We start from the raw sequence: 23,226 nt of genomic DNA, 5'->3' as shown, positions 1-23,226 counted from the left end.
TTCTGTGCTGATTCTGTCTCGTTCCATGTAAAAGTTTTAACTCTTTAAGTACATCTGTTTTCACCCAGGGAAGGGTTTGTCTGGGGCACATCTGTGGCACCAGTGCTGCATCAGCACATTATGGGACTTTTGGATTACAGCTCTGCACCTCAAACTCTGCTAAATGGAAGGAGGAAGTTGCCAGATTGCTGTAGGAAATGGTAATTTGCTCTCTAAAATTATCCATGAATGTATTGATTCCTTGCAAGGCACACGAGGCCCCGTGGCTTTTTAAAGCTCTTGTGCTGGGGAGAATGATGTTGGTGCCTGGAGCCAGCCTGGGGAGTGGCTGGTTGTGCTGAGGTGACTGCATAGAGTAACCTGAAACACTGGTGCACAGGAAGAGATCTTTGTGTGTGACCTGATCCAACAGCTGAGGAAAGGATGAAAATCAGCCCTGACATAGATAAGGGGTTTTTTTCATCAGTAGGTTGTGTGAAAATTTAATGAATTGAGCAAGCATTTCCATATGTTCTCTTGAGCAGTTGGGACCTGGATTTCTATTAAACAATAAATCGATTTGAAAGGGTTCTGAGTTTGTTTTTGTTTTGTTTTTTATTTTTTTTTCAAACCAGCAAGGCAGGATTACCTGGCCAGAGGAGGAGAGAGATCTGTTGAACAGAGCAGCCCTGTTCCTTTGTAAACGAGTTGTAGGACAGGTTTGGAGGAGGGGAGCCAAGGCATTAAAATGTCCTTAGCTGCTCTGGAAATGAAAAATAACTACTGAGGGTTTGTGTCAATGAAGCAGAGGAAATATCCATTTAAATTGTGCAGAGTTTATCCAAAACCCCTGTGTTTCTGCCCGTATTTTCCAAGTGAGTAGTTGCATGCACCTGAAAAAAGTTGTCCAAATTCTTCACATCTGCCTGATGAATATTTCCACAGTGTAAATGCCATTTTTTTTCCCTTCCCCCAAAAGTACTTAACGTAAACCAGCAGTAAAATACAACGAAACACCCAATTTAAAAGTAGTAAGAATTGTATGAAGTGTTTTGTCGAATTCATTGCACTGAAGAGAAGTGGGAAGAGAGGGGCAGAGCTGAGGTCCAGGACAAGTTGTGGGCTGGGAGGCACGAAAAGAGAAACCTGGGGCAGGTTCTACCGAGATTTGAACTCGGATCGCTGGATTCAAAGTCCAGAGTGCTGACCATTACACCATAGAACCGGGCGGTGCCTCTGCCCTCCGCCGGCCCCCACAATTAATCCACAAAGAAAAAAAAACAAAAAACCCAAATCCCGGTGGGGAATCGCTGCCCGCTCTGCCCTTGCACCTGGGATGACTGATGGGAATTTAACACGAGCTAAATATTCGTGTTTATTCCGAGTTCCTGCGATGTTCGTTGTCTTCACAGAATCGTGGAATGGTTTGGGTTGGAAGGGACCTTAAAGATCAGCCAGTGCAAGGACACCTTCCACTAGCCCAGCGTGCTCCGAGCCCGGTCCAACCTGGCCTTGAATGCTGGCAGTGATGGAGCACGGACCGAGTTTCTGGGCACCCTGTACCAGGGCCTCACCACCCTCGCAGGCAAGAATTTATTCCCAACACCCCATCTAACCCTCCTTTCTGCAGAGTGAAGCCATTCCCCCCCCTTGGTCCTGCCACTCCAGTCCCCTCTCCAAAGTCCCTCCCCAGCTCTCCTGGAACCCCTTGGGGCACCCAAAGGCCACATTAAGGTCACCCCAGTATAATGAGGGCAGAAAGCAAACATGAACACTGGAGAACATCTGCTGTCAGAAACACCCCAAAACCTCATCCCTGCAGAGCTCAGCAGCTGCCACCAGCTTTGCCGATACAGAATTTAGAACTGTGTTTCCACACAGGCTTTTCAAAGCACAGAAAAAAAAAGTAAACAATATGCTGTGACATGTCTGAGACATTATAGATAATTTGTCAGAAAGTATTAACCTGGCTGCAATAAATAATAGATGGGGGGGGGAAACCGCAGGAACACTCTGTGACTGGTTACTCTTACTTGAGATACGTTTTTCACGAGGCTCTGGATGTTTATGGCATTCTAACAGCCCATGAGAAACGCCTTAAAGTCATTTTCCATGGCTCAGAGCAGTAAAGAAATGTGTTTGCGGCAAGAAAACGCTCAGGTTCCACCGAGATTTGAACTCGGATCGCTGGATTCAGAGTCCAGAGTGCTAACCATTACACCATGGAACCACACAGCTCAGCCCCCCGAGCCGCACCTACTGAGCCAAATGCAGGGAAAGAGGAATTCCACCACTACAATGGTTCTGTAAATGAAATTCTTGCCTTGCTGCTCTTTCACGTATTCCGCGCGTACTCATCCCGGGCAGGAATTCCACTGTTTCCCTCTCACATCCTGCAGCCCTGAAAACAACACCCACTGAGAAACACTGTTGCATTAAGTAAGTTCACGGAACCCTTTTCCTCAGATCATGCGATCCAGAGGCCGAATACACACTTCCAATACCATGTGTATTGACTTTTACGTTTTCAAGGTTTTTTTTTTTGTTTTTTTTTTTAATTTTACTCTCCTGCATTTTGTGCCGAGAGTCTGCTTGCTGTTTGGCATTGTTTGGCATTTATTCCAGCAAGACAGGGAAAAACTACAAATGTGTGCAACGAGCTTTTGATGCCTAATTAAAGACATGAACCTCCTGGAGTGTGTCCAGATAAAGGCGTGAAGATACTCAGAGGAGCACTTCTTCTATGAGGAAAAGCTGAGAGAGCTGGCGCTGTTCAGCCTGGAGCAGAGAAGGCTCCCGGGGGACTTTGTGACCTTTCAGTATATAAGGGAGCTTTCTTATGAAAGATAAAGAAGAAACTTTTCATCACAAGGATGCTGCAGCACCGGCACAGGGTGCCCAGAGAGGTGGCAGATGCCCCATCCTTGGAAACATTCAAAGCCAGGTCTGAGCAACTTGTGTGTTCCTAACCATGGCAGGCAGCGGGACCAAATGATGTTAAAGGGTTCCTTCCCATCCAAACCATCCCGTGACTCTACGAGACCTTCAAATGGCACTAGGAGGGCTATAGGCATCCCACTGCCAGCGCTCTGTCCGTCCTTTGCTCGCACCAACTGCACTGCGTGTCACCAAGATTTTAGGAAAAAGTGTCCTCGCACCAGCCACACCGCCCCTCACAGCCAAAAAAAACCGGCAGAGAGGACGGGGACACGAGAGACGAGTTAAAAAAAAATTGCTGCTAGCAGAGGATGGTTTCGATCCATCGACCTCTGGGTTATGGGCCCAGCACGCTTCCGCTGCGCCACTCTGCTGCTCACGGTAACGAGTGCTCCCATCCCCGTGTAGAACCAGCAGCACCGCGCACTCCGCACTGCCCCTCCACAGACACGTTCCCTGCCCGTCCCCGCAGCCACAGTGCCGCGCAGCTGCCTGTTCCCGAGATACACTCCAAATATAAAAGGAGTAAAGGTCATAACCTAAAACACCAGAAGTTTCGACTCAGCAAGAGGAAGAACCTCCTGTCAGTGAGGGGGGCACAGCATTGGAACGGCTGCCCGGGGAGCGGGGCAGTCTCCCTCTCTGCGGACATTCAAACCCACCTGGACGCGTCCTTGCGCCACCTGCTCCAGGTGACCCTGCCTTGGCCGGGGGCTTTGATCTCCAGACGGGCCTTCCATCCCCAACGATTCTGTGAGTCTGTGAAAACACAAACGGCTTCGGGCAGCCGCATATGACCACAGGGCAGCAATACGAACTAATTACGGTCCAAATCACCGATGTGTCACCCCAGAAAAGTGCCGCATTCCCAGCTGCGCACAGCCCGACGTGAGCCGGAGCGCTCCGAGCGCTATTGACAGAGAACAACCGCGAGGAGCCCCGCCCCAGAGTGCTTTGCGCAGATTTGCATACTGCTGGGCTATTTGCATACCCCGCCTTAGGCCGCATTTGGGGCCCCTTTCCCCCCTCTCCGTCGTCTTTCGGCCGCAGGACCCTCGGTGTGGCCGGGTTGCCGTGCACAGCTGCTACTGCTGCTCCCACCGGCACCGCCGAGCTGTCCCAGCTGGGTCACCCTGACCTTGAGGAATCCGTCTCCTGAGAGTACAAATAGCGGCGGGAATACGCTCGAATTCGTGCTCGCTTCGGCAGCACATATACTAAAATTGGAACGATACAGAGAAGATTAGCATGGCCCCTGCGCAAGGATGACACGCAAATTCGTGAAGCGTTCCATATTTTTTTCTCCCTGCCCTCCAAGCCTGGGAGAGGAAGCTTAGAGGTGGCCACGTTCTCCCTGACAGGCGAGGATCAGGCTTGTGACAGGAGAGGACACGGCCCGGAGCGGCACCAGGGGAGGTGGAGGTTGCACATCAGAAAGATTTTCTTCGTGAAAAGGGTGATTGAGCATCAGAATGGGCTGCCCAGGGTGGGGTCACCTTAGTCCACGCACTGCCTGCAGTAACAAATTCACTACAGCTGCTGCAGAGAATTGACTCGCAAATGGGAGTGTTTGTCCTGACCTTTCTGGCCCTGCAGGGACTCACAGCCAGACTCAGATTCTGGTGCTCCCACAGGTTAATGCCTTTCTGTATTTCACCTTCTCTTCATTACCCTTTGCTTCCTCCGCACGCAGCACAGTGCAGGCTCTGGCACTGCCAGGCTCTCCTGACCACTGCATGGCACACATGTCAAAGATGGGCGTTCTCCATTTCTCACAATTCCCTTCTGAGGATTGCCTTCCCAGAATGGTTTTATTTTCATGCAGGATGCCTTAAGCAAAGCAGTGGGACTCTGCTCCACAGAACAGCAAACCCCCCTGGGCATTGCTGAGGTGCTTCCATGATGGAAGGAGTAGTTCTTGCTCAAGAACTTCACGTTCTGTGATTCACCTGCTCTCTCCGGGAGTCTCACTCTCGTGGGATTCAGTGCTGGCTCCCGAAAGAACAGGGGAAGATCTGGCAAAAAGAGCAACACTGAAGGCACAGGTACAAACAACCCAGAGTTACCAGGGGCCAAAAAGTCGAGTTCCTTTGCCTAGAGGGTGTGTAGCAAAGCACTGAATCAAGATGGACTTCTTCTCTTCAACATCTACAGCTACTGCAAGGAAAAGGAGAGTTATTTTTGGAAGGTCTTTTATGAGGAGATAGTGCTTTTCTGGCTTTGGCATTAGGGATTTTGTTTCAAATCAGCCTGAATCCTGTGATGAGGTGAGTGAAGCTAAATAAGGTGGATGCTTTTTTGAAAGAAAAAAGCAGAACAGAGGCAGATGGTGAGGGGGAGAAAGTAAAAATAGGAAACGTGAAACAAATATATTGTTAGAGATGCCATTTTTCTGTAGTAAAAATGCCTTAGCTTCTTGCTTTGATTGACTGTTCCTTTTTTTTTTTTCATTTCATATTTTCTGCATGTTTTATTGAAAGTTAGGTACCACGCAGCATAATTCAGTTTCTCTTTCAGATAAAAAAAAATTATTAATTCTTTTCAGATATTATGATAACAGATAAAAGAGGAAGTTAGGAACCTCATTCAAAATAATTTAAATGTGATGAATCATCCAACCTCAGCAGTGAACAATAAATGTGAGGAATTCTACTTTGGATTTTACTTGGATTTTCATTTGGATTACACTGCTCAAGGTGCAGTTAGAGTGCAGGTCTTGACTTCACTTTCCTTAAAATGTCTTAGAATAAAGTAGCTCCTGTGGTGTATCATGAAGGCCAAAATGACCAGGAGCTCAGTTTAGAAATGAATGTGCTCACCTCTAACTGAATGTCAATTTATATTTTATATTCTGATCTTCATAATTTGAGGTGTTCTGAAAGCACTAAGAACAAGCAAAGTCTCCTGCTGGAATGAATTGTGTGGTGATAAACCCTGTAGTTTTCAGTTTTCAGCTTTATTGTTATTTCAATTTATTAAATAGTTGCTTTGGTTCTACTTTGGGTTAGAAGCAGCCTGGTTACAAGATGAGAGATGGTCTTTGGGGGGCTGATTCATGATACTGCTGTGCTGTGTCCTTTAATGAGATGTCAGTATTGTACTGGAATGTGGAAATAGATGGCTTTGTGCCAGTGCCATATCTCCCTTTCTGTCTAGAAATAACAATTATGTAACAAATGCAAAAAGCAAAGTAAAGACTCCCTAAAGTAGGACATTATGAAGTCCCAAATATTAAGAGGGGTCTAAAAGGCATTCTGTTCCTGAGGTGTAGGTCTTTCCACACCTGTTTAATGAAATGGTTTGGAGTCACCCTCATCTTCCAAGTCTTTAAATCATGGATAATTGGAACCTGGGAGAAAATCCAGTGAAAGGGCTGAGCTTCCCATACTTTCTGGAAACAGGATATTTGGCTAGATCAACTTGGTCTCTGCGAGGGTTTTATCCCATTACACAGTTACATTAATTACTGTATGAAGATTGCATTGGCATTTCCAGGGAGAAGTTTCTCAATCCCATCTCAATCACAAATACTCATAAAACACAAGATCAGTGGGGTACTTAGACATGTTCCAGGATTAACTGATGGCTCTTGTAGCAACACAGGGCATTTTGAAATGAAAACTACACTTCAGGAGGCAGAAGGCTTCTGGGGTTTGTAAGGTGCATTATTGCCACGCTTACAGCTGGGAGCTAAACAAGATGTTTGCTCTGGAAACTACTGAGCACAGTAAAATATTCATCAGCAGAAAAGTGATAGTACAGCCAGGATTTTCAGTTGATGGAAGGGGAGAGAGTGAGTTGATGTAGCTGTGAGACGACCATACAAAGCTCTATAAATACATATGTAAATATATATAAATATATAAATATATATAAAAATATATTTATTTATTTATATATATATATAAACTTCTGAAATTCCTTCCTGCGTGGCTGCAGTTTGGGGTTGGGAGGAGGCAGCTTCTGCACCTGGTGCCCTCAGTTGCATGCCTGTGCACTGCTGCGAAGAACGACCACTAACCTTTGGGGCCTGGGAAAATGGCTTTGGAATTTCATTCCTGAGTAGCAGCTGCTGCTCTGTAAGACATAATTCCATGTACCAGGAATGCTGCTCATTTCAGGACCTGACACAGCCAGGATCAGCTCAAGCAACTGAAATAAACACTGGCTAGCAGATCCTAATGAGATGGCGGGGGGAAGCCCTCAAAAAAAGGTAGATATACATTAACTTAAAGGCTTTGAAATTTTTTCTTACGTAGCAATTAATTTTTGAGGACACTGACACGGTCCTGTGTTTTTACATGCTATTTTTAACTTTATTAGCATGCATAACAGCAGTAGCTTAACTTAGTAGGCAAAAAAGCTGCATAACTGCTTTTGTTTCCAAATTACTTGGTAGAACTAAAAGTTGTTTGTACCCTCTTGCTTCTCCCAGCAGCTTTGTGATATCAAAATAGACAGGAACCTTAAGCACACAACAGGTTTTGGTGTTAAAACAATTCTGTTCTTTGGAATGTGGATCTAGTTATACAAACAATAACTATATTTGTGAAGGCAGTCAGAAAAACTAAATATGAAAAGCCTCTAAAACAATCCTATTTACTTGGAAACAGTATCACCAAGTAGATATTTTACAGAAATAATGGTGAATTATGAGAAATTATATCTAAATTAAATGGGCAAAGTGCAAGGGATTATCTTTATATACATGTATCTGTATCATTGAGAATTTGGGCTATTTTGAGCAAATATATAATTAAGCTACAATAATTATTGTAAATTTTACTTCTCTGCTAACTCACATAGTAAAATGTACTATGAAAATCTGCTCACAGGCTGAAGATATAAATAATAAAAGACAAAGATATATTTCAGGAATTGATGTCTCTTTTCTCCAGTTCTTTATTTTCAAGTTATGTAAATGTTAGACAACAAACAAAAAAAATTGTTTTGGTTATTCAGCTGATTCAGAAAATGTAAATAAATATTTTTAAAGCCTTCAGTCACCTACTAGTTCTTGAGCCAACCCAAGTTGTTGCTGTGACTCTGCCAAAGCTGACAGTAGGAATGATAAATATAAATTGGCAGGTACGATTGTCCCTCTCTTGTTTAGATAAAATGGTCCAAATGCTGCTGGCTAAGTTGGTCTGAGTTTTCAGTTATTTATTTTAAAACACAGGCTGTGTCAGCAGGAGTGTGTGGAGGTGCCAAGGACCTGGTGGAATGCAGGGTTCCTCCTTGTCACTCTTAGCACACACTGTGACAACAGGGATTGCAAATTCTCACTGCGTTTTCTTTCTCTTGGTGTCACTGATGTAGCATTTTAACAGGTAAGTTGCATTTCAAACATTTTTTTGCTCTTCAGAGCAAATTTTCAGTTTTGTCTTTAAATCTGGCCTTTCAGAAGATAAAATAACCACACAGTATTTTGGATATTCTTCCTGGCAACTGCTGCTTGGGAAAACAGTAGGTTTTTATTTTATTTTATTTTATTGCGCGTAACACACGTAATTGAAATTTGTTATTAATTAAACATTTTTAAAGAAAAACAAAACATGCTGAGTTAATTCTTCCTCTGGGCTTCAGCGAAGGGCTGAGAGCAGTTTTTAGGTGAGCGCCACCGGTGCTCTCTCAGGACACGTTCGGAGCCATCGCCGCTCTTTAACACCCAAAACTCATCTTTTCATCTTTTCATCTTTTTATCTTTTTATCTTTTTATCTTTTTCCTCAAAACCGAGCCCCTCCCGCCCTCACGTGATCCCCGCGCCATCAGCGCGCGCCGCAGGCCTCGCGTCCCCTTGTGTGCCTGGGGCGCTGTGGCGGCTGAGGGGGCGACAGAGAGACCGCGACAGAGAGACCGCGACAGAGAGACCGCGACAGAGAGACCGCGACAGAGAGACCGCGACAGAGAGACCGCGACAGAGACAGTGAGAGACCGCGACAGAGAGACCGCGACAGAGAGACCGCGACAGAGAGACCGCGACAGAGACAGTGAGAGACCCCGACAGAGAGACAGCGACAGAGAGACCCCGACAGAGAGACAGCGACAGAGAGACCGCGACAGAGACAGTGAGAGACCGCGACAGAGAGACCGCGACAGAGAGACCGCGACAGAGACAGTGAGAGACCGCGACAGAGAGACCGCGACAGAGAGACCGCGACAGAGAGACCGCGACAGAGACAGTGAGAGACCGCGACAGAGAGACCGCGACAGAGAGACCGCGACAGAGAGACCGCGACAGAGACAGTGAGAGACCCCGACAGAGAGACAGCGACAGAGAGACCCCGACAGAGAGACAGCGACAGAGAGACCGCGACAGAGACAGTGAGAGACCGCGACAGAGAGACCCCGACAGAGAGACCCCGACAGAGAGACCCCGACAGAGAGACCGCGACAGAGACAGTGAGAGACCCCGACAGAGAGACCCCGACAGAGAGACCCCGACAGAGACAGTGAGAGACCGCCACAGAGAGACCGCCACAGAGAGACCGCGACAGAGAGACCGCGACAGAGACAGTGAGAGACCGCGACAGAGAGACCCCGACAGAGAGACCGCGACAGAGACAGTGAGAGACCCCGACAGAGAGACAGCGACAGAGAGACCCCGACAGAGAGACAGCGACAGAGAGACCGCGACAGAGAGACGCCGACAGAGAGACCCCGACAGAGACAGTGAGAGACCGCGACAGTGAGAGACCGCGACAGAGAGACCGCGACAGAGAGACCGCGACAGAGAGACCCCGACAGAGAGACCGCGACAGAGACAGTGAGAGACCCCGACAGAGAGACCCCGACAGAGAGACCCCGACAGAGACAGCGAGAGACCCCGACAGAGAGACCGACAGAGCCGCCCGGGGCAGCGTGGGGGGAAAGGGCGTAGCCCGCAGGGCGCTGTGAGGGCTTGTCCCTTCTCAGGCGGTGTGAGGTGCGCTTGTCCTCCCTCAGGAGCGGGGAGAGGGGCTGGTGTTCCCTAAGAAGTGGCATGAGGCGGGAATGTGGGAATCTGTGTCTGTGTGTCTGTCCCAGCAGCGGTGTGAGGCGGGCATGGCCCCTCCTGCCCCCTCGGGAGCCGTGTGAGGCGGGCATGGTCCCTGCCCTCCTTTCAGGCGCTGCTTCAGGAGCGGCGAGAGGGGCTAGTGTCCCCTCAGGAGTGGCATGAGGTGGAAATGTATGTTTGTGTCCCAGGAGCGGCGTGAGGCGGGCATGGCCCCCTCTCTCCCCTCGGGAGCCGTGTGAGGAGCTGTCCCGCAGCCCTTCACCGAGTTCCGACTGGAAGCGGCCCCCTTCTCAGCCGGTGCTGCCTGGGAGAGACGCCAAGAGGGGGAAGACCCGAGCGGGTGGGCACGGGTCGGGAGCCGTCGGTGCGGGGCTGCAGTGGAGGAGCCAGAGGTGTTCGGCCATCAGTCCTCGCTGTGCTTGCTCAGGGCTTTGAGGTCCCACCTGTTCCGAGCTGCCTCTCAATAAAGCCTCTCCTTTAATTCCAGGCTCGCCATGTCCCTGCCAGCAAAGAGGTGTGGAAGGCCCCCCAGTGTTGTCTTTTCTGGAAAAGAAAAAGAGAAAGCAACGTCTTGATAGAAGAAGGGGGGAAACAAATATTTATGTGGGAAATAACATTGACCAGCGGCTGACACTTAAGGAGAAGTTGGATTTGAGAAACGGCACAGAAGTCACAGAGCTTTTACTGGACATGTGAGTAGATTGTCATGATACTCCTCTGTTTGCTAATACCAAGTGAATCATTCTGAATGTTGATACTGGTTGTGTCTTTTTAATTCTAGATATGGTAGCTATGACCTGTTAAGAGGTCTGCTCTATCCCCTCTCTGAGGATGTGAGAAGGATCACTGCAAAGGAAGAAAGAGCATTATCAGCCAGCGCTCCTTTAACAGCAGCAGAACGTTAGTACTGTCTTCTTGTTACTTGGCAAGGGTGGATGAAATATTTTTCTTGGTATCACTGAGTGTAGACTGTAGCTGATGTTTAAAAATAATGAAATAAAAGTTACATACAGAAAGGAAATTATGCAGTTAATGTTAGTTAAATTGAAGATTTTGAATCTTTCATAGAAGCTTTTCTGTCTTTGTTTTCTTGTTTGTATAGCTGACACATGACGCTATTGCAAATGAAACAGAGGTAAAAATTTTTTGCAGAAGTGTTTCAGTTAACAGCTTGGGTTGTATTTGCAGGTATGATGTTGATGACCAGCTGCCTAAAGAATCTGCTTGTTCTGGATTCAGAGATGTGAGAATTGTAACTGTGAAAGAGGAGCAAGAGATGCCAGGGGACTGCATGTTCACAAGAACAGATGACATGTTAGTGATGCTGTGGCTTTTTGCATGTTTCTCATTTGAAAGTATATTGAGTTGATTTTATTATCACGTTAATTTAATTTATTAGGAACTCTTTCATGCTCTGCTTCATTATCTAAAAGCATCTTGCTACATAATCGAGGGTCCAGTCCTTCTGAGGCAAGAATCTGAAAGAGATACTGGAAAATCTGTAAAATACCTAAGAGTACAAGCAGTGAACCCAGTGACTGCCTTCCTTAATTGTGAGCAGGGCTCATGGTGAACAGGAAGATAGCCAGTGCTTTACTTGTGTCCCCATCAGCAGTTAGGCTTTTACAGTACTGCAGTGTCCAGGCAAGGGCAACTGCATGTACTTTAACCTTTCTCAAAAGAAAGGTGTTTCATTGTTGACCAAATGATGTTGCACACCAAGTGATGTGTTGAACTATCTAAAAACAGCACCGTGCTCAGCAAGGCCACCCCACCAAGGACTGCTGGTGTCTGTTACTGCAGTGTCTTCAGTAACTGGGGTGTTCCCAGTTGAGATCAGAGGAGCCTCCAATAGGTATGCTTGTCCATTACTTTTTTAGGTTTTGATTATCCACAACAGTCCTACTGAATAATTTGTCCATGTCTTAGTTTTCTGACCTTTAAAAAGCTGTATATTTTACTGTGTCCAGGGAGACACAGAGACCATAGCATTGGCATTGCATGATGTGTCCAAATCCCTCACCAGTGTGGTGAGGTATGTCAAGTACCATGTTTGTCTGGTTCTCATCATCCACTGTAGTTTTCCTTGTGACTTTCCTAATTGTTCTTACTTCTGATTTTGGTAGGTGAACAAGTTGGGGTTCAGAAAGCATTTCTATGGCAGAGAAGAATCCTTGGAAGCTAGGTCAAGAGCAAATAAATACCAGTGCTGATGAAGCTGGAAAATTCAAGTACTTTCTTCAAAATAGCATTTTTCTCTGGCATTATAATTTTAGTTTGGAGTGCAGCAGTTACTGAATTCCTGGGACTGATTTGATACAGGTGAGACAGAGGGTTTGTGTTTAACCGATTGCTTACTTCAGCCTTCTGAGATGCGAGAAATATTGTGAAAAATTGTTTGGTATGAAGACAACTTTGTTGTCCTAAAAGGTAAAGCATTGAGGCTTTGGAATAGTGTCATGATATCAGTATGATGGTTCTAAATCCCACCAAGTATGTCAAATGCTGGACAAATGATCAGATACGTACACAGTGCTAATTGTACAGGGCTAAGGAGCAACAGCTGCCTGAGGATAAAGAGAGTAAAAAATAAGTTTATTGAGACAGGCATCCTAGGGCATGCTGTGTTATTCCAGGGAATATTTACCTACCAGGAGTAGTTGTGTAACTTCACTGTGAGGAAAATGATTTGTGTTTCAGTGTCTGAACACCACATCAGTGGGTTTGTCTTTTGTTCCCAGAGCAGTGAGGTAGAGTGCTGATGTCTCTGAGGTTCTTACTGCCTGTGGGGTGTCCATACAGGGGTCAGGTCACTTGCCCTAAGTCCTCTTGGTAGCTGAACTTGCATCTTAAAAGTAAGACCAAACTCAATTGCTAATTCAATGTTTCTAGAAATCTGGGCAAATAGAAAACAGTGAGTTTTCTTCAGAAAGGAACAGTGCTTATGTTAATGTATACTTCTTTCTTGTTTTCAAAGGTGTGGTACTGCACTTCCTATTGAAGGGAGGTGATGCAGGTGGGTATTTCTTGCTTTGCACACTCTTGGCTGTCATATTTTCCTGTTGTTGTTTCAGGCTTTACCAAGTATGTCTCTTCATTCTGTGCTTGTAAGGATCAGGAGGAGAGCAAGGTCTTATTGTAGATGCTTTATTAGCACATTCAGAATTAATAATCATAAAGCAGCTCTTGTATTCTAGGCTTTTTACCCTTGAGTCTAGTTTTAGGTTGGCTAGACACTAGCTATTGAGGAACTGCACACATCAAAGACAGTGGAGGAAGAACACTTAAATTCAGCTTCATTGGTAGCTTAATGTTTGGTTTCTGGCTTGGTTTTGGAGCCTGATTGACATTGGCTTTCAGCAGTTGTAGATAATTAAGTTGATAGAAAAACAATCAACATGAGATGTCGAGTGACTTCAAGATTCTTGCCAGGTGAAATAGAATGGCTTTCTGAGTTGTGGCTATTGTGAGGAGTTGGCAGGTTGATATAACAGGAAGGAAAGAAGGTACAGAAATTCTGATTTAAAGGGGCATTAGCAGGGCAAAGCCAAATGGAAGGGTTACCAACCCACATCCAGTAAGGTTTCTGAAGATAATCAGTCCTTCTCCAATGCTGCTTCTGTTATTAGCATCCAACTTTAACGTTTGGAAATTAACCAAGGTAATTGGAAATTCTTTTTCTGGCTTACATATAACAATTGCTAAGCTGTCAAAGCAAATAATAAACAGTACTTTAAAAATATATGTTATTTGCTGTAACATCAAAAAGTGATGAGTCAGAAAAGTTGAACAGGGTTTTTTGAGGAAGCTTTGGGGAATTTGAGATTCAGTGTTGTGGTAGTTGAACAATAGGAATTCAAAAATTCCTTTACCTGTTTTAATAGGACAGATTCTCATGATAGAGCCATTCCAAAGGGTTGGAACAAGATCATCTTTAAGGTCCCTTCAAACCCAAACCATTCTGTGATTCTGTGAACTGACTTTGTTGGGATTTCATTATGGACTGTATCTTTTCTCCCCCCCCTCAATTCAGTAAAAATGCAACAGAATACAAATACAAAACAGGTACTCAGAAGTGTCACAGCAGTTCAGAGAGAAGACTGAAGCTTGCAGTAGGATGAGTTGGTGTCAGTCAGTAACAAATGTTGAGCTGGGAAGTCCCAACTTTGTGGAGGCTTCAGCTTGTCCCTGTCTCTCCTAAAATGGCACTTGACAGCACCTTTTGTAATGATTTTTGCTACACAGCTTTCCTCATCTGTGGGAATTTGCAAGACTCTATATTGCTGAACTTCTCTTCCTCTTGAGTAATGTGTTCTCTGAAAAGCCATGTGATTACTGCCAGGCAAGGCAGTTGTAAAGTGCAGTTCCCTTGGAAAGCAAATAAATAATCTCAAGAGAAGGTCCAGCAAGCTGTCAATACTGAACACTTACCATGACAAAGGTGAACAGCTGAGAAGTTTCTTAGCAAGCAGGAAAGTAGAAGTTAAATTCAAAAGAAAAAGAGGGGAAAAAAGCCTGATAGATACAACCTACTTGGTAGGACAGCTTCCTGTGCTCTCCAGACAAATCAGTTTTCAGTGCCTTGTTTTGACTAGTTGCAGTTTTTAATTGGCCTGAAAGATTCTGTATGTACTGTATTTCATGTTTAGTGTTTGTAGTTTGTTTTTAATTAAAGAAAAAAGAAAAAAAAAACAAAAACAACCACCCCCCCCACCCCTGAAAAACCACAGTCTGTGGTTGTTTCACTAATGGGACTTCAAAGGGACTGTAACACAGCTTTTCCTCACAGACAATTGAGTGGTTAGTTTCAGACAAATATTATATTGTAATGCTGAACGTTGGTCTGTATTTCACAGTAGTGAAACCTCTGTTTATGTATCATAAAACGTAAAATGTTGGTCTCTTGTGTATTGCACACAGAAAAGCACAAATGCACTTTTTGTGATATTTCCTCTTATTTCCAAGCTAGAAGATTGTATTAAGGGAATGCACTTCCCTAGATATAGTGAAACAATACAAACTTATTTCATGTTTAGGTATTTGAATGTAATATTGTAACTGTTATTATTGTGTTATTTTTCAGGTAAGCAGCAAGAAGAAAATCAAGCTCTTGCATAACAATTCAGGGGCAGTTTTTTCTCCATTTTGATTTTGCTATGAGATTATTGTGAGCTGTAAAGAATTACTGTAAGTTGTGTGAAATTCCATGTTGTGTTGAACAGCACATTAAACTTAATTACCCGAAGTTTTACTGTGTTATGTTAATAAAGTGTGTGGAGTGGATTATTTCCCTGGGAGAGTATGAACAGAGTTCTTTGAGGTGCAGCAAAAAAGGACAAGCCAAAGTGCTCTTGGTATTGCTAAACTTAGTCAGAATTTAGTAACTTTTTGCAGGTTTTCTTAATGACTGAGTTCCTTACATTTTATTTAAACCTCAAAAGGGTTATGACAGAAACAGTATTCTAGTGTCAGTTGCAGCATCATTTGTGCTTCCATCTGAATGTGTTTCTTGGAATGCTTTTCTTTAGGGAACAAATCTGACATATCCTATATATTGGAAGGCATTTGTGCAGTTGATTGGTGCCCTGAAAAATGATAGGTAAAAATGCTGGACTGTAGATTGCATTGTGTTGGTGCCTTTGAAAAAATGAGTAATTGAGATCAGCTCCTTCAGTGCTTATCTAAAATCTTTTGTGCTTGAAGCATTTGATATCTTGCTTTGGCTTTTGATAGTACAAAAGCTGATCCATGAGCTGATATGTGATGCATCTTAATTATTTTCTTCTGTAACAGAGATGAAGTAAGTGGAGATCTTTAACTGAAGTTCTGCAGAACGGTGTTGGCGGTTCTGAATCTGTTTTGTAGTTACCAGGTGTGAGTAATCCTGGAAAGGTTTTGAACCGAGAAGCTGAGGTTAGTACAGCATTCAGGTTATTCAGTGTACAGTTGTCAGAAGCACAGAAACTTCAGTTTTGTGCTTTTAACTGTTTTTTTCTTTAACCACACACTTGCATAAACTTTCGGGTCTTGGTCTTACAGTATTCAAGCTGGCTGGGCTTTCCCACCAACTTACACTAGAACAGCCTCTCTGTGGGGAGAAATTCCCCTAATTAGATCATTATACTCTGCGTTCAGTTTTTTTAAATGAGCTGTTTCACTGGCTGTAAGAAAATGCTGTTGCTCTGAAGTTTTATCTTGATGAAGTATCCAAAGTCAATGTTGCTTTATGAACAGTAGATTTTTTTCCTAAATGTTGCACAGATAGATCTTTAAAAAAAAAAAAAGTTGAGAGAGCAGTTTTTTGAGACTTCATCAAAATGAAAATGCCACTTCCTCTGTATTTGTGTTCTCTCTTTGCTCTGCACCTTTGAAATTTTTCTTTGACTACCAAACATTGACTCATGTAAATAACTCAATTTGGCTCACGGAAGAAGTGTGACTGGTGACACTTACTGTCAATGAAGTGTCTTCCAGTGCTCTTAGATTTTTGATTGTTGGTGTCATTACAGTGAGAAGGGAAGAAGACTTAGCCTTCCGTTACATTTCCCTCCAAAATCTTCAAGATCAGAGGAACCCACAACTATGCCACATTCTCAGCCACTTCAAACTCGTTCTTGTGCTTTTTTAAATGCACACTGCAAATATTTATATTATTTAATGACTTACTCTTATTCAGGTAGAATAATACTGCCAGTACCTGGTATGTTGAGTTGCACTCACTATGTAAATTAGTGGGACAATGATTATTCTTTTTCGTAGTACTGGAATATAGTACCATTCATCCCAAACCTCCCATTACACTGGCACTTCATGCTGAAGAAAAATCAAGAGAAAGTAAACTTCTTAACATTTTCTTTTGTAATGTCCTCGTGTGACAGATAATGTATTTGGGTTGCTACATGGGCATATGCTTTTGAATATCTGACTTGTTTAGAGCAGAATATTATCATTGTTATTTTCCAGTAAAGTTAGCAGAACGGTGAATGGAAATGATTCTGAAACAAGATTCTTTCTTCTGATGAATGTGATGAGCAGTGGCTCTGCTTTAGTCAAAATGGCCAAGATAGGCTTTCTGCTCCTGTGGGGCTGTGGGAATTGTGGATTTTGACTATGTTCAGATGTCAGAACTAAACCCATAAGAATTACTTACCCTCTAATTCCCATGGTACATTAAAATGTACATTTAGGAGAAATCCTTTAAACAGCACCATAAGTTGTGCTGTTTGCAGTACTGAATACGTAGGGCATAAACCTGTAATGTTAAATGAGAAAATTTTCTGTAGAGATTTATAGTGGAAGACAAATAGTAGCTATAAAAAACACTGACTTTTGGTTTTGTTTTGTGTTTGTAAAGTGGACTTACTGTGCCAGTTGGTTTCCTTAGAACTGTGGATCTGTCAAATCTTTTGAAATGTGAGTATTTACATACATAAAACAGGAAACTTCATTCCAATAAGGGCTCTTCTGTATTGAAGTTAAATTTCAAACCATTAGTTAAAGAATTGGAGTTACTGTGCACTGGTTTTCATAGTGCCAACTTAATCTTCCATTACTTTGCCTTCACAAGAAGCTGTTTTCTAAAATCACAATAATACCAACTGTGCTTTTAGCTCACATAATGTAGTGTCACCTGAAAACTTCGTGTGTCTTGCTGGGGAAAGGTAGTCTGGCCTATATTGTGATTTACTTTTGTAGTAAAAAACACCTACAAAAGAGGAGGGAAAATTGAAATAGCTCTTGCAGATTTCTTGGTGATATAAGGAGTTTTGCAGATCATCACAGACTCACTGGAGAGGGGAGTAGAACTGAGGTGAGGTACTGGAACAGGGTACTTAAAGAAACAGTGTTTCAGTGCCCTGTTTTCTTGCCATTTCAAATTGCTGTTTAATTCTCTGGCTCTTTCCTTACTCTGAATGGTTACAAGTCTTGATCAGACAGTCAAGAGGAATGCTGCACTGAGTCACATTATTTAAGAATATATCAGAGATGCAGGAACCTGGTTTATTCTGAATTCTTCAGGCTTAGTAGATCATCAAGGGTTTTATCTTGTGCTGAAATTGAAATAAATCTGAAATAATAAGCCATGATCATTTTTCTGATTTGATAGTATGAAATACTATCATCGGTGTGATGATGCTTGTTGCTACTTTTGCAAGAGGCTTTCATGTCCTGTCTCTGCTAGTGAGGAGTTGTTTGGGCTTCTAAATCAAAGACACCCCAAGCAAGTTTCAGCTGTGTGTCGTGTTAAGCATGTTCTCATGAGTCACTGCTGGAAATACTGATCAGTGGATAGCAGGAAGGAGAATGCATCAAAGGAGGAACTCCAGAGGTAGGAGAAGTGGGGTTTCAGTTTGAGATGTGTAAATGAAATGTGGGTCAAAGAGCAATGGTGAACCTGAGCACTGTTTGTGGTTTGAGTGTCCTGTGCCAGGACAAGCCTGCTTCCTCTCTTTTCCCCTGCCTCAGCAGAAGGGATTAATTTCATTTATAATTCCAGAGAGATTCCTCACCACTGGAGCACTCAGAGCCCTGGCAGTGAGGATTGTGGTTTCACAATGCTGAGGATTCAACAGATAAATTGAACATTTCTAAGGTCAAGTAGGCCTGATAAGTGAGAGAAGTTACATCTTCAGCAGACCACTTAGAGCAATAGAGCAATACTTCTTTCTGTAGTTCTTGTGCATAAATGTAAAGCTGGTGTGTATTTAAGATGCCAAAATCAGTCTGCTCTACTCAGTGCTGTGTGTAATCATGCTCTGTATGCAGTGTTCAGTGGAGCTGTATCCAGAGACTGCCCAGGGTATCTAGAAACAAAGAGGGCAAGTGTTTGTGTGTGTACACACACAGACCCGCTCTCCAGTTGATTTCATGAAATCTTAAACTAACATGGATTGAAAGGGACCTCTGAAGGTCATCTCATCCACCCTGCTCCAAGCAGGGCTGACTTCAGGTTTGGATCAGGTTACTCTAGAGTCTTGGCCTTCTGAGAACCTGGGTGTCTTACAGAATTTTGAAATGTTGTTTCATAAAACATAGGATCAAGAATGGTTTCATCTTGCATTGCTGTTTTCTGGGGTTTTTTGGGGTTTTTTTTCACTCTTATTGTAGTAGTCAAAGTCCTGATCCATGGCTTTTAAGATCTGTGACCTGACAGTATGGGAACCCTTGAAATACATTAAGGGGGCAACTTAATATAGCTACAGACAATTTCTGATTTGAATAGCTGTGTCTGTGCTAGGTTAACAGTGTGTGCACATGGAGATGTTTTAAGATGTATCTCAAAGACCTTTCTTTCTCTGGCTTTAAGAGAGGATATGGTCTGAAGTGAGCTGACCACAGACTCTGTATTAAGTAAAATTTTTATGTGGTTACTGTTGTATGTTGGTAAACATCTCCTGTCTATAGTAACAAAAATACTTCACTAAGTGTGCATGCAGTAAGCAGAGACAGTTAAAAATCAGGGTCACTTGTACAGACATGTGTTGCTATTTAACTTAATTACATTGGTTCTTTGGCTTCTGTCAGGTTAAGTGACAAACTGCATATGCTTTCCTAAAAAAATGTTTGGGTTCGATATTTTAAATCTAACTAAAGAAGTAATGGTTTTTTCAAGATAGGCTATTCTTTTCTGAAGTTAGTGTGTATACCCGTTCTTCATCTCCACATCCTTGGAATATCTGTTAAATCTCATCCTTGCTCTTCCTGGTTCTCTGCACAAATATCTTTCCCCTTCTGTATGCTCCTTCTTGTTTGGTCAACCTTGGTGCAGACATCAGAAGACATTTCAGCAGGAGAATTCCATCAGTGTTTGTAAGCTTTGTCTAAATAATCATTTCAAAGCAGTCTTTGACATGACCTGTTTTTCAAATGAACACAGTTACACTTAAGAAGTGCTGTCTTCAGAGGTAAAAAATAAAATCCTATTGTAGTAGGATTTTTTTTAATTTAAAAATTCCATCATAGGATAAACTCAACCTGGCTTTAAGTATGGTAAGTGTTTAAGTGTTTAGCTTGTAATTCAGCTGTTGATCTGGGATGACTTAAAGTGAGTCTCTACAGAACAGCTCTGATAATTCTTGTGCTGGTTTAAATTCCAAATTAGATAAAAGTACTTGGAGATAATAGAGTGCAACATATTTAATGTATCCCGGTGACTTGTCTTTCTTTTTCTTTTCCAGAAGGGCAAATGAAAATATAGATTGCAGTAGATAATTCTCATAGGTGAAAATTATAATTGTCTGTAGCATCCTGATTCAGTGTTTCGTGTGGGCTTGCAGATATGATAAGATTTGAGCAAAAATACCTCACTGGGTTGTGCTTTCATTGTGAACTTTGCTATATATTAAGACAGGTGCAGGTGTGTTTTTTGAACATGTATAAAAAAATAACTGTTCCTGTAATTCATAGAGCTGCTGTCTCCCTCTGTCTAAAATAGTCCTAAATCATCTTTTTTTTTAAAAGTCTGGTCATAGGATTAAGACTTGCATAACTTTATTTCAAGATTGATGAATTATAAATAAATACAGGAAATGTAGGAATAAGGTAGTTTTTCTTCTTTTTTAGGACAGCTTCCAAAAGCCATAGCCAGAAGAGGAGCTCTGACAGAAGTCTAGAAATGCTCTAGTGGATGTGCACATGTTCCTGTCAGACCCCATTCCCAGGCTGTGCAGGGCTGCCAGGCTGTTCAGGGGAACGGTGGCTCTGGGGTGGAACGGGGCCTGGGCTCGTGTTGCAGCTCCCACAGCTGCTGCTGCTGCTCTCCCCTTTCCCAGTGTCCTCACGGCCTCTAAGACACGTTGTGAGTCCATGTGATAACCTGGAGACAGGGACTCACCTGAATACACCCTCAGAAGGGTGATACCTTTGATTGGGTGTTTTTATTCTTGTCATTTCTTTCATGTGGTTTGTTCTCAGTCACACCAGGGAGGTGCTGTGGGGCTGGCAGCCAGTGGCAAGCCCAGGAAATGACACTAGCACTGCAAGCTTGGGATTGAACTGTGGGCTAAACACTGATCTGTGACATGAAACACCTTTTCACCTTGGAGGCGTGCATAAAAGCACTGAGGAAAAAGCTGATCCAGCTATTCAGATGATTATGTCAAGTTATTCTGGGATCTTAGGCAAATAATACTTTTGGTGACAAATTTAAAGCCTAATGAGCATTAGAAACAGGATATTAGGGGTTTAACTTAAAATTATGAGCTTCCAGAATGCTGATTTTGAGAACTTTTTTTTTTCATTTGCCTATTCTGCCTCATGCCTTCCTAATTAAAAAAAAACAAAAAACAAAACTAAGAGGAAAAAAAGTTTGTGAGGATACTTAGTAGGTGTTTTAAATTCACTTGTTTAAAATTTTGATTACTGTTTGACATCAGATCATTGTGGTGTAAAATGGCAAAAGTGAGTTCCAAACTGCAGGACAATATTGATGTATTTAATGGTGAGGTGACTCCAGGTGTTCTCAAAGAGGATGAGTTTTGTGTTTACAATTCTGTATTGGGAATTGGAAGAAAAAATATTAATAGATACAAAATTATGTCTTTTGCCTGTCCAGTGATCATCTTTCCTTTGCTGCTTCCATCCATCCTAATCTTGGTTTATTCAGTTACAGCTGTGAGTGATGTTTTTCTTCCCCTCTTGTATACTAAAACCCTGCCTCTGCAATTACTGCAGTTCTTTTATTGGGGGAAAATAGCCTTTCAGTCTTTTCTTACAAAGGAAGAAAATTCATAATGGAGTGAGATTTTCAGCTGCATTTACATGTCTGGGTTTGTGTAAAGACTGAACAGAATCACAGGTGTCTGATTTTCAAAAAAAAGTTGATAAACGGAATGAAAAATGTTATCTGTGGAAGAAATTGAAGACTGTTACTGGTGTTAGTTATAGACAGCATCTTTTTACCCGTATTTGCTTTGTTCTTTAATCAAAATGGAGCAGAAATCAAAGAATGAGAATGCATAAATCATGTGACATTACAGAACACATTTTGTTCTACAAGGGCTATTAGAATAAAAGCCTCTGAGGTTGTGGGCTACTGGTTTCTGTACTTGGGGTGTTGTCATACTGACACAAACTCAATTCATGATGCTGCCTTCAAAGCTTGGCCAACCTGAGAGGGATCCAAAGCTCCCTGCTTTGAAATTCAGAAAGTTACCTTTATATTGAGCAACGTTTCTCTTAAAAGCTGCAGAAAATAAAACACACACAAAAAGCTCAAGCCCAAAGGTCATGCAGGAAGACCATCACTGGCCCCAAACTTGCAAATAAAATAATTTCTGGAGAGGTCTATATCAGTATGTGACAAGAAATGCATTGAATGATGTGTCACAGGTCAGTTTGCAGAATTGTGCTTCCATCAATAATCAATTTGATTCCTGCAAATAATTCCTTACTAAGTGTTTTCTGGGGAGGAAAACACATCCTTATTAAGTAAAATAAAGGCAATTTGAGTGAAAATTGCTATTAGGGATGTGACGAGGAAAATACAAATAGTCCCTTGAAACTGATTAGTAGAAAGTTAAAAATTCATTAGAATGCTGGAGCCTGCCAACAACATTAATTAATTAAGTTGTTGAGTTGCTGAGCTTCTCAAGTCATCCTTAGCACTGACCAGCCCTAGGGCAGTGACTGTAGTCTGTAGGGTAGGGCTTGTGTAGCTGCTCTATTTACAGATAGGTTCTAAATTTAATAGTGTTTTACAAACTTATTTTGGGATAGCAATTTTAATAGTGATGTGAGAAAGTTGACTGATTTAGTGTCCTCGGGAGAAAGGGCAATGTATATGTGAGCTGCAGCCTACTAATATTTCAACTCTATTTTAAACTTTTAGTTTCTGGTTTTATTTATATCTAAGAATCCTGTTAGAAAGTGGCTGGATTTTATCTGCAAAGCTTTTGCACTCGGCAAGTTTCAGGTGGCATAAACTGCTTATAAGTCAAAGAAGTCCTGCAGTCCCAGAGCTGATGCTGTGTGTTCTGCTATGGAGTTGATGCATGTTGCTGCTTTTCCCTAGTACTGCAGTCCACCCTGAGAAAAGCTTTAAGTGCATTTTAAAATTATTATTTATATTGGTCTATATATTTACTACACATATATAAATGCTTTTCTTCATGCTAGCTTTCCATGATTTCTACTTAGCAAACTTTGCTCTTCTGTTGTTTGGGTTTGGTTTTTTTCTGAGCCACATGTTAAGGGGAGTTTTAGGTTGGACATTAGAAAAAGATTCTTCCCACAGAGGTTGGGAGGCTGTCGGGCACTGCTCAGGCTCCCCAAGGAATGGGCATGGCCCCAAGGCTGCCAGAGCTCCAGGAGA

The 23,226-nt window shown here is 42.8% G+C and overlaps 1 long non-coding RNA gene and 4 other non-coding genes across 5 annotated transcripts; 2 read left to right on the top strand and 3 right to left on the bottom strand.

Annotated features, from left to right (window-relative positions):
* Nucleotides 1-1,132: 1,132 nt before the first annotated feature.
* Nucleotides 1,133-1,204, bottom strand: TRNAQ-UUG (transfer RNA glutamine (anticodon UUG)). Its single transcript has one exon. It is a non-coding gene; the product is annotated as a tRNA-Gln (tRNA).
* A 933-nt stretch (nucleotides 1,205-2,137) lies between these two features.
* On the bottom strand, nucleotides 2,138-2,209 carry TRNAQ-CUG (transfer RNA glutamine (anticodon CUG)). The gene has a single exon. It is a non-coding gene; the product is annotated as a tRNA-Gln (tRNA).
* A 1,009-nt stretch (nucleotides 2,210-3,218) lies between these two features.
* Nucleotides 3,219-3,290, bottom strand: TRNAM-CAU (transfer RNA methionine (anticodon CAU)). The gene has a single exon. It is a non-coding gene; the product is annotated as a tRNA-Met (tRNA).
* An 819-nt stretch (nucleotides 3,291-4,109) lies between these two features.
* Nucleotides 4,110-4,216, top strand: LOC134052236 (U6 spliceosomal RNA). Its single transcript, XR_009933861.1, has one exon. It is a non-coding gene; the product is annotated as a U6 spliceosomal RNA (small nuclear RNA).
* Nucleotides 4,217-12,031: 7,815 nt separating this feature from the next.
* Nucleotides 12,032-15,150, top strand: LOC134051947 (uncharacterized). Its single transcript, XR_009933829.1, has 3 exons — nucleotides 12,032-12,236; nucleotides 12,892-12,930; nucleotides 14,998-15,150. It is a non-coding gene; the product is annotated as an uncharacterized LOC134051947 (long non-coding RNA).
* The last annotated feature ends 8,076 nt before the right edge of the window (nucleotides 15,151-23,226 follow it).

The sequence above is a fragment of the Cinclus cinclus genome, chromosome 20 (assembly GCF_963662255.1).
Source record: "Cinclus cinclus chromosome 20, bCinCin1.1, whole genome shotgun sequence".
Classification (NCBI taxonomy): Eukaryota; Metazoa; Chordata; class Aves; order Passeriformes; family Cinclidae; genus Cinclus; species Cinclus cinclus.
Note: the sequence above shows the minus strand (reverse complement) of the source record. Positions and strands in the feature narration are given on the sequence as shown.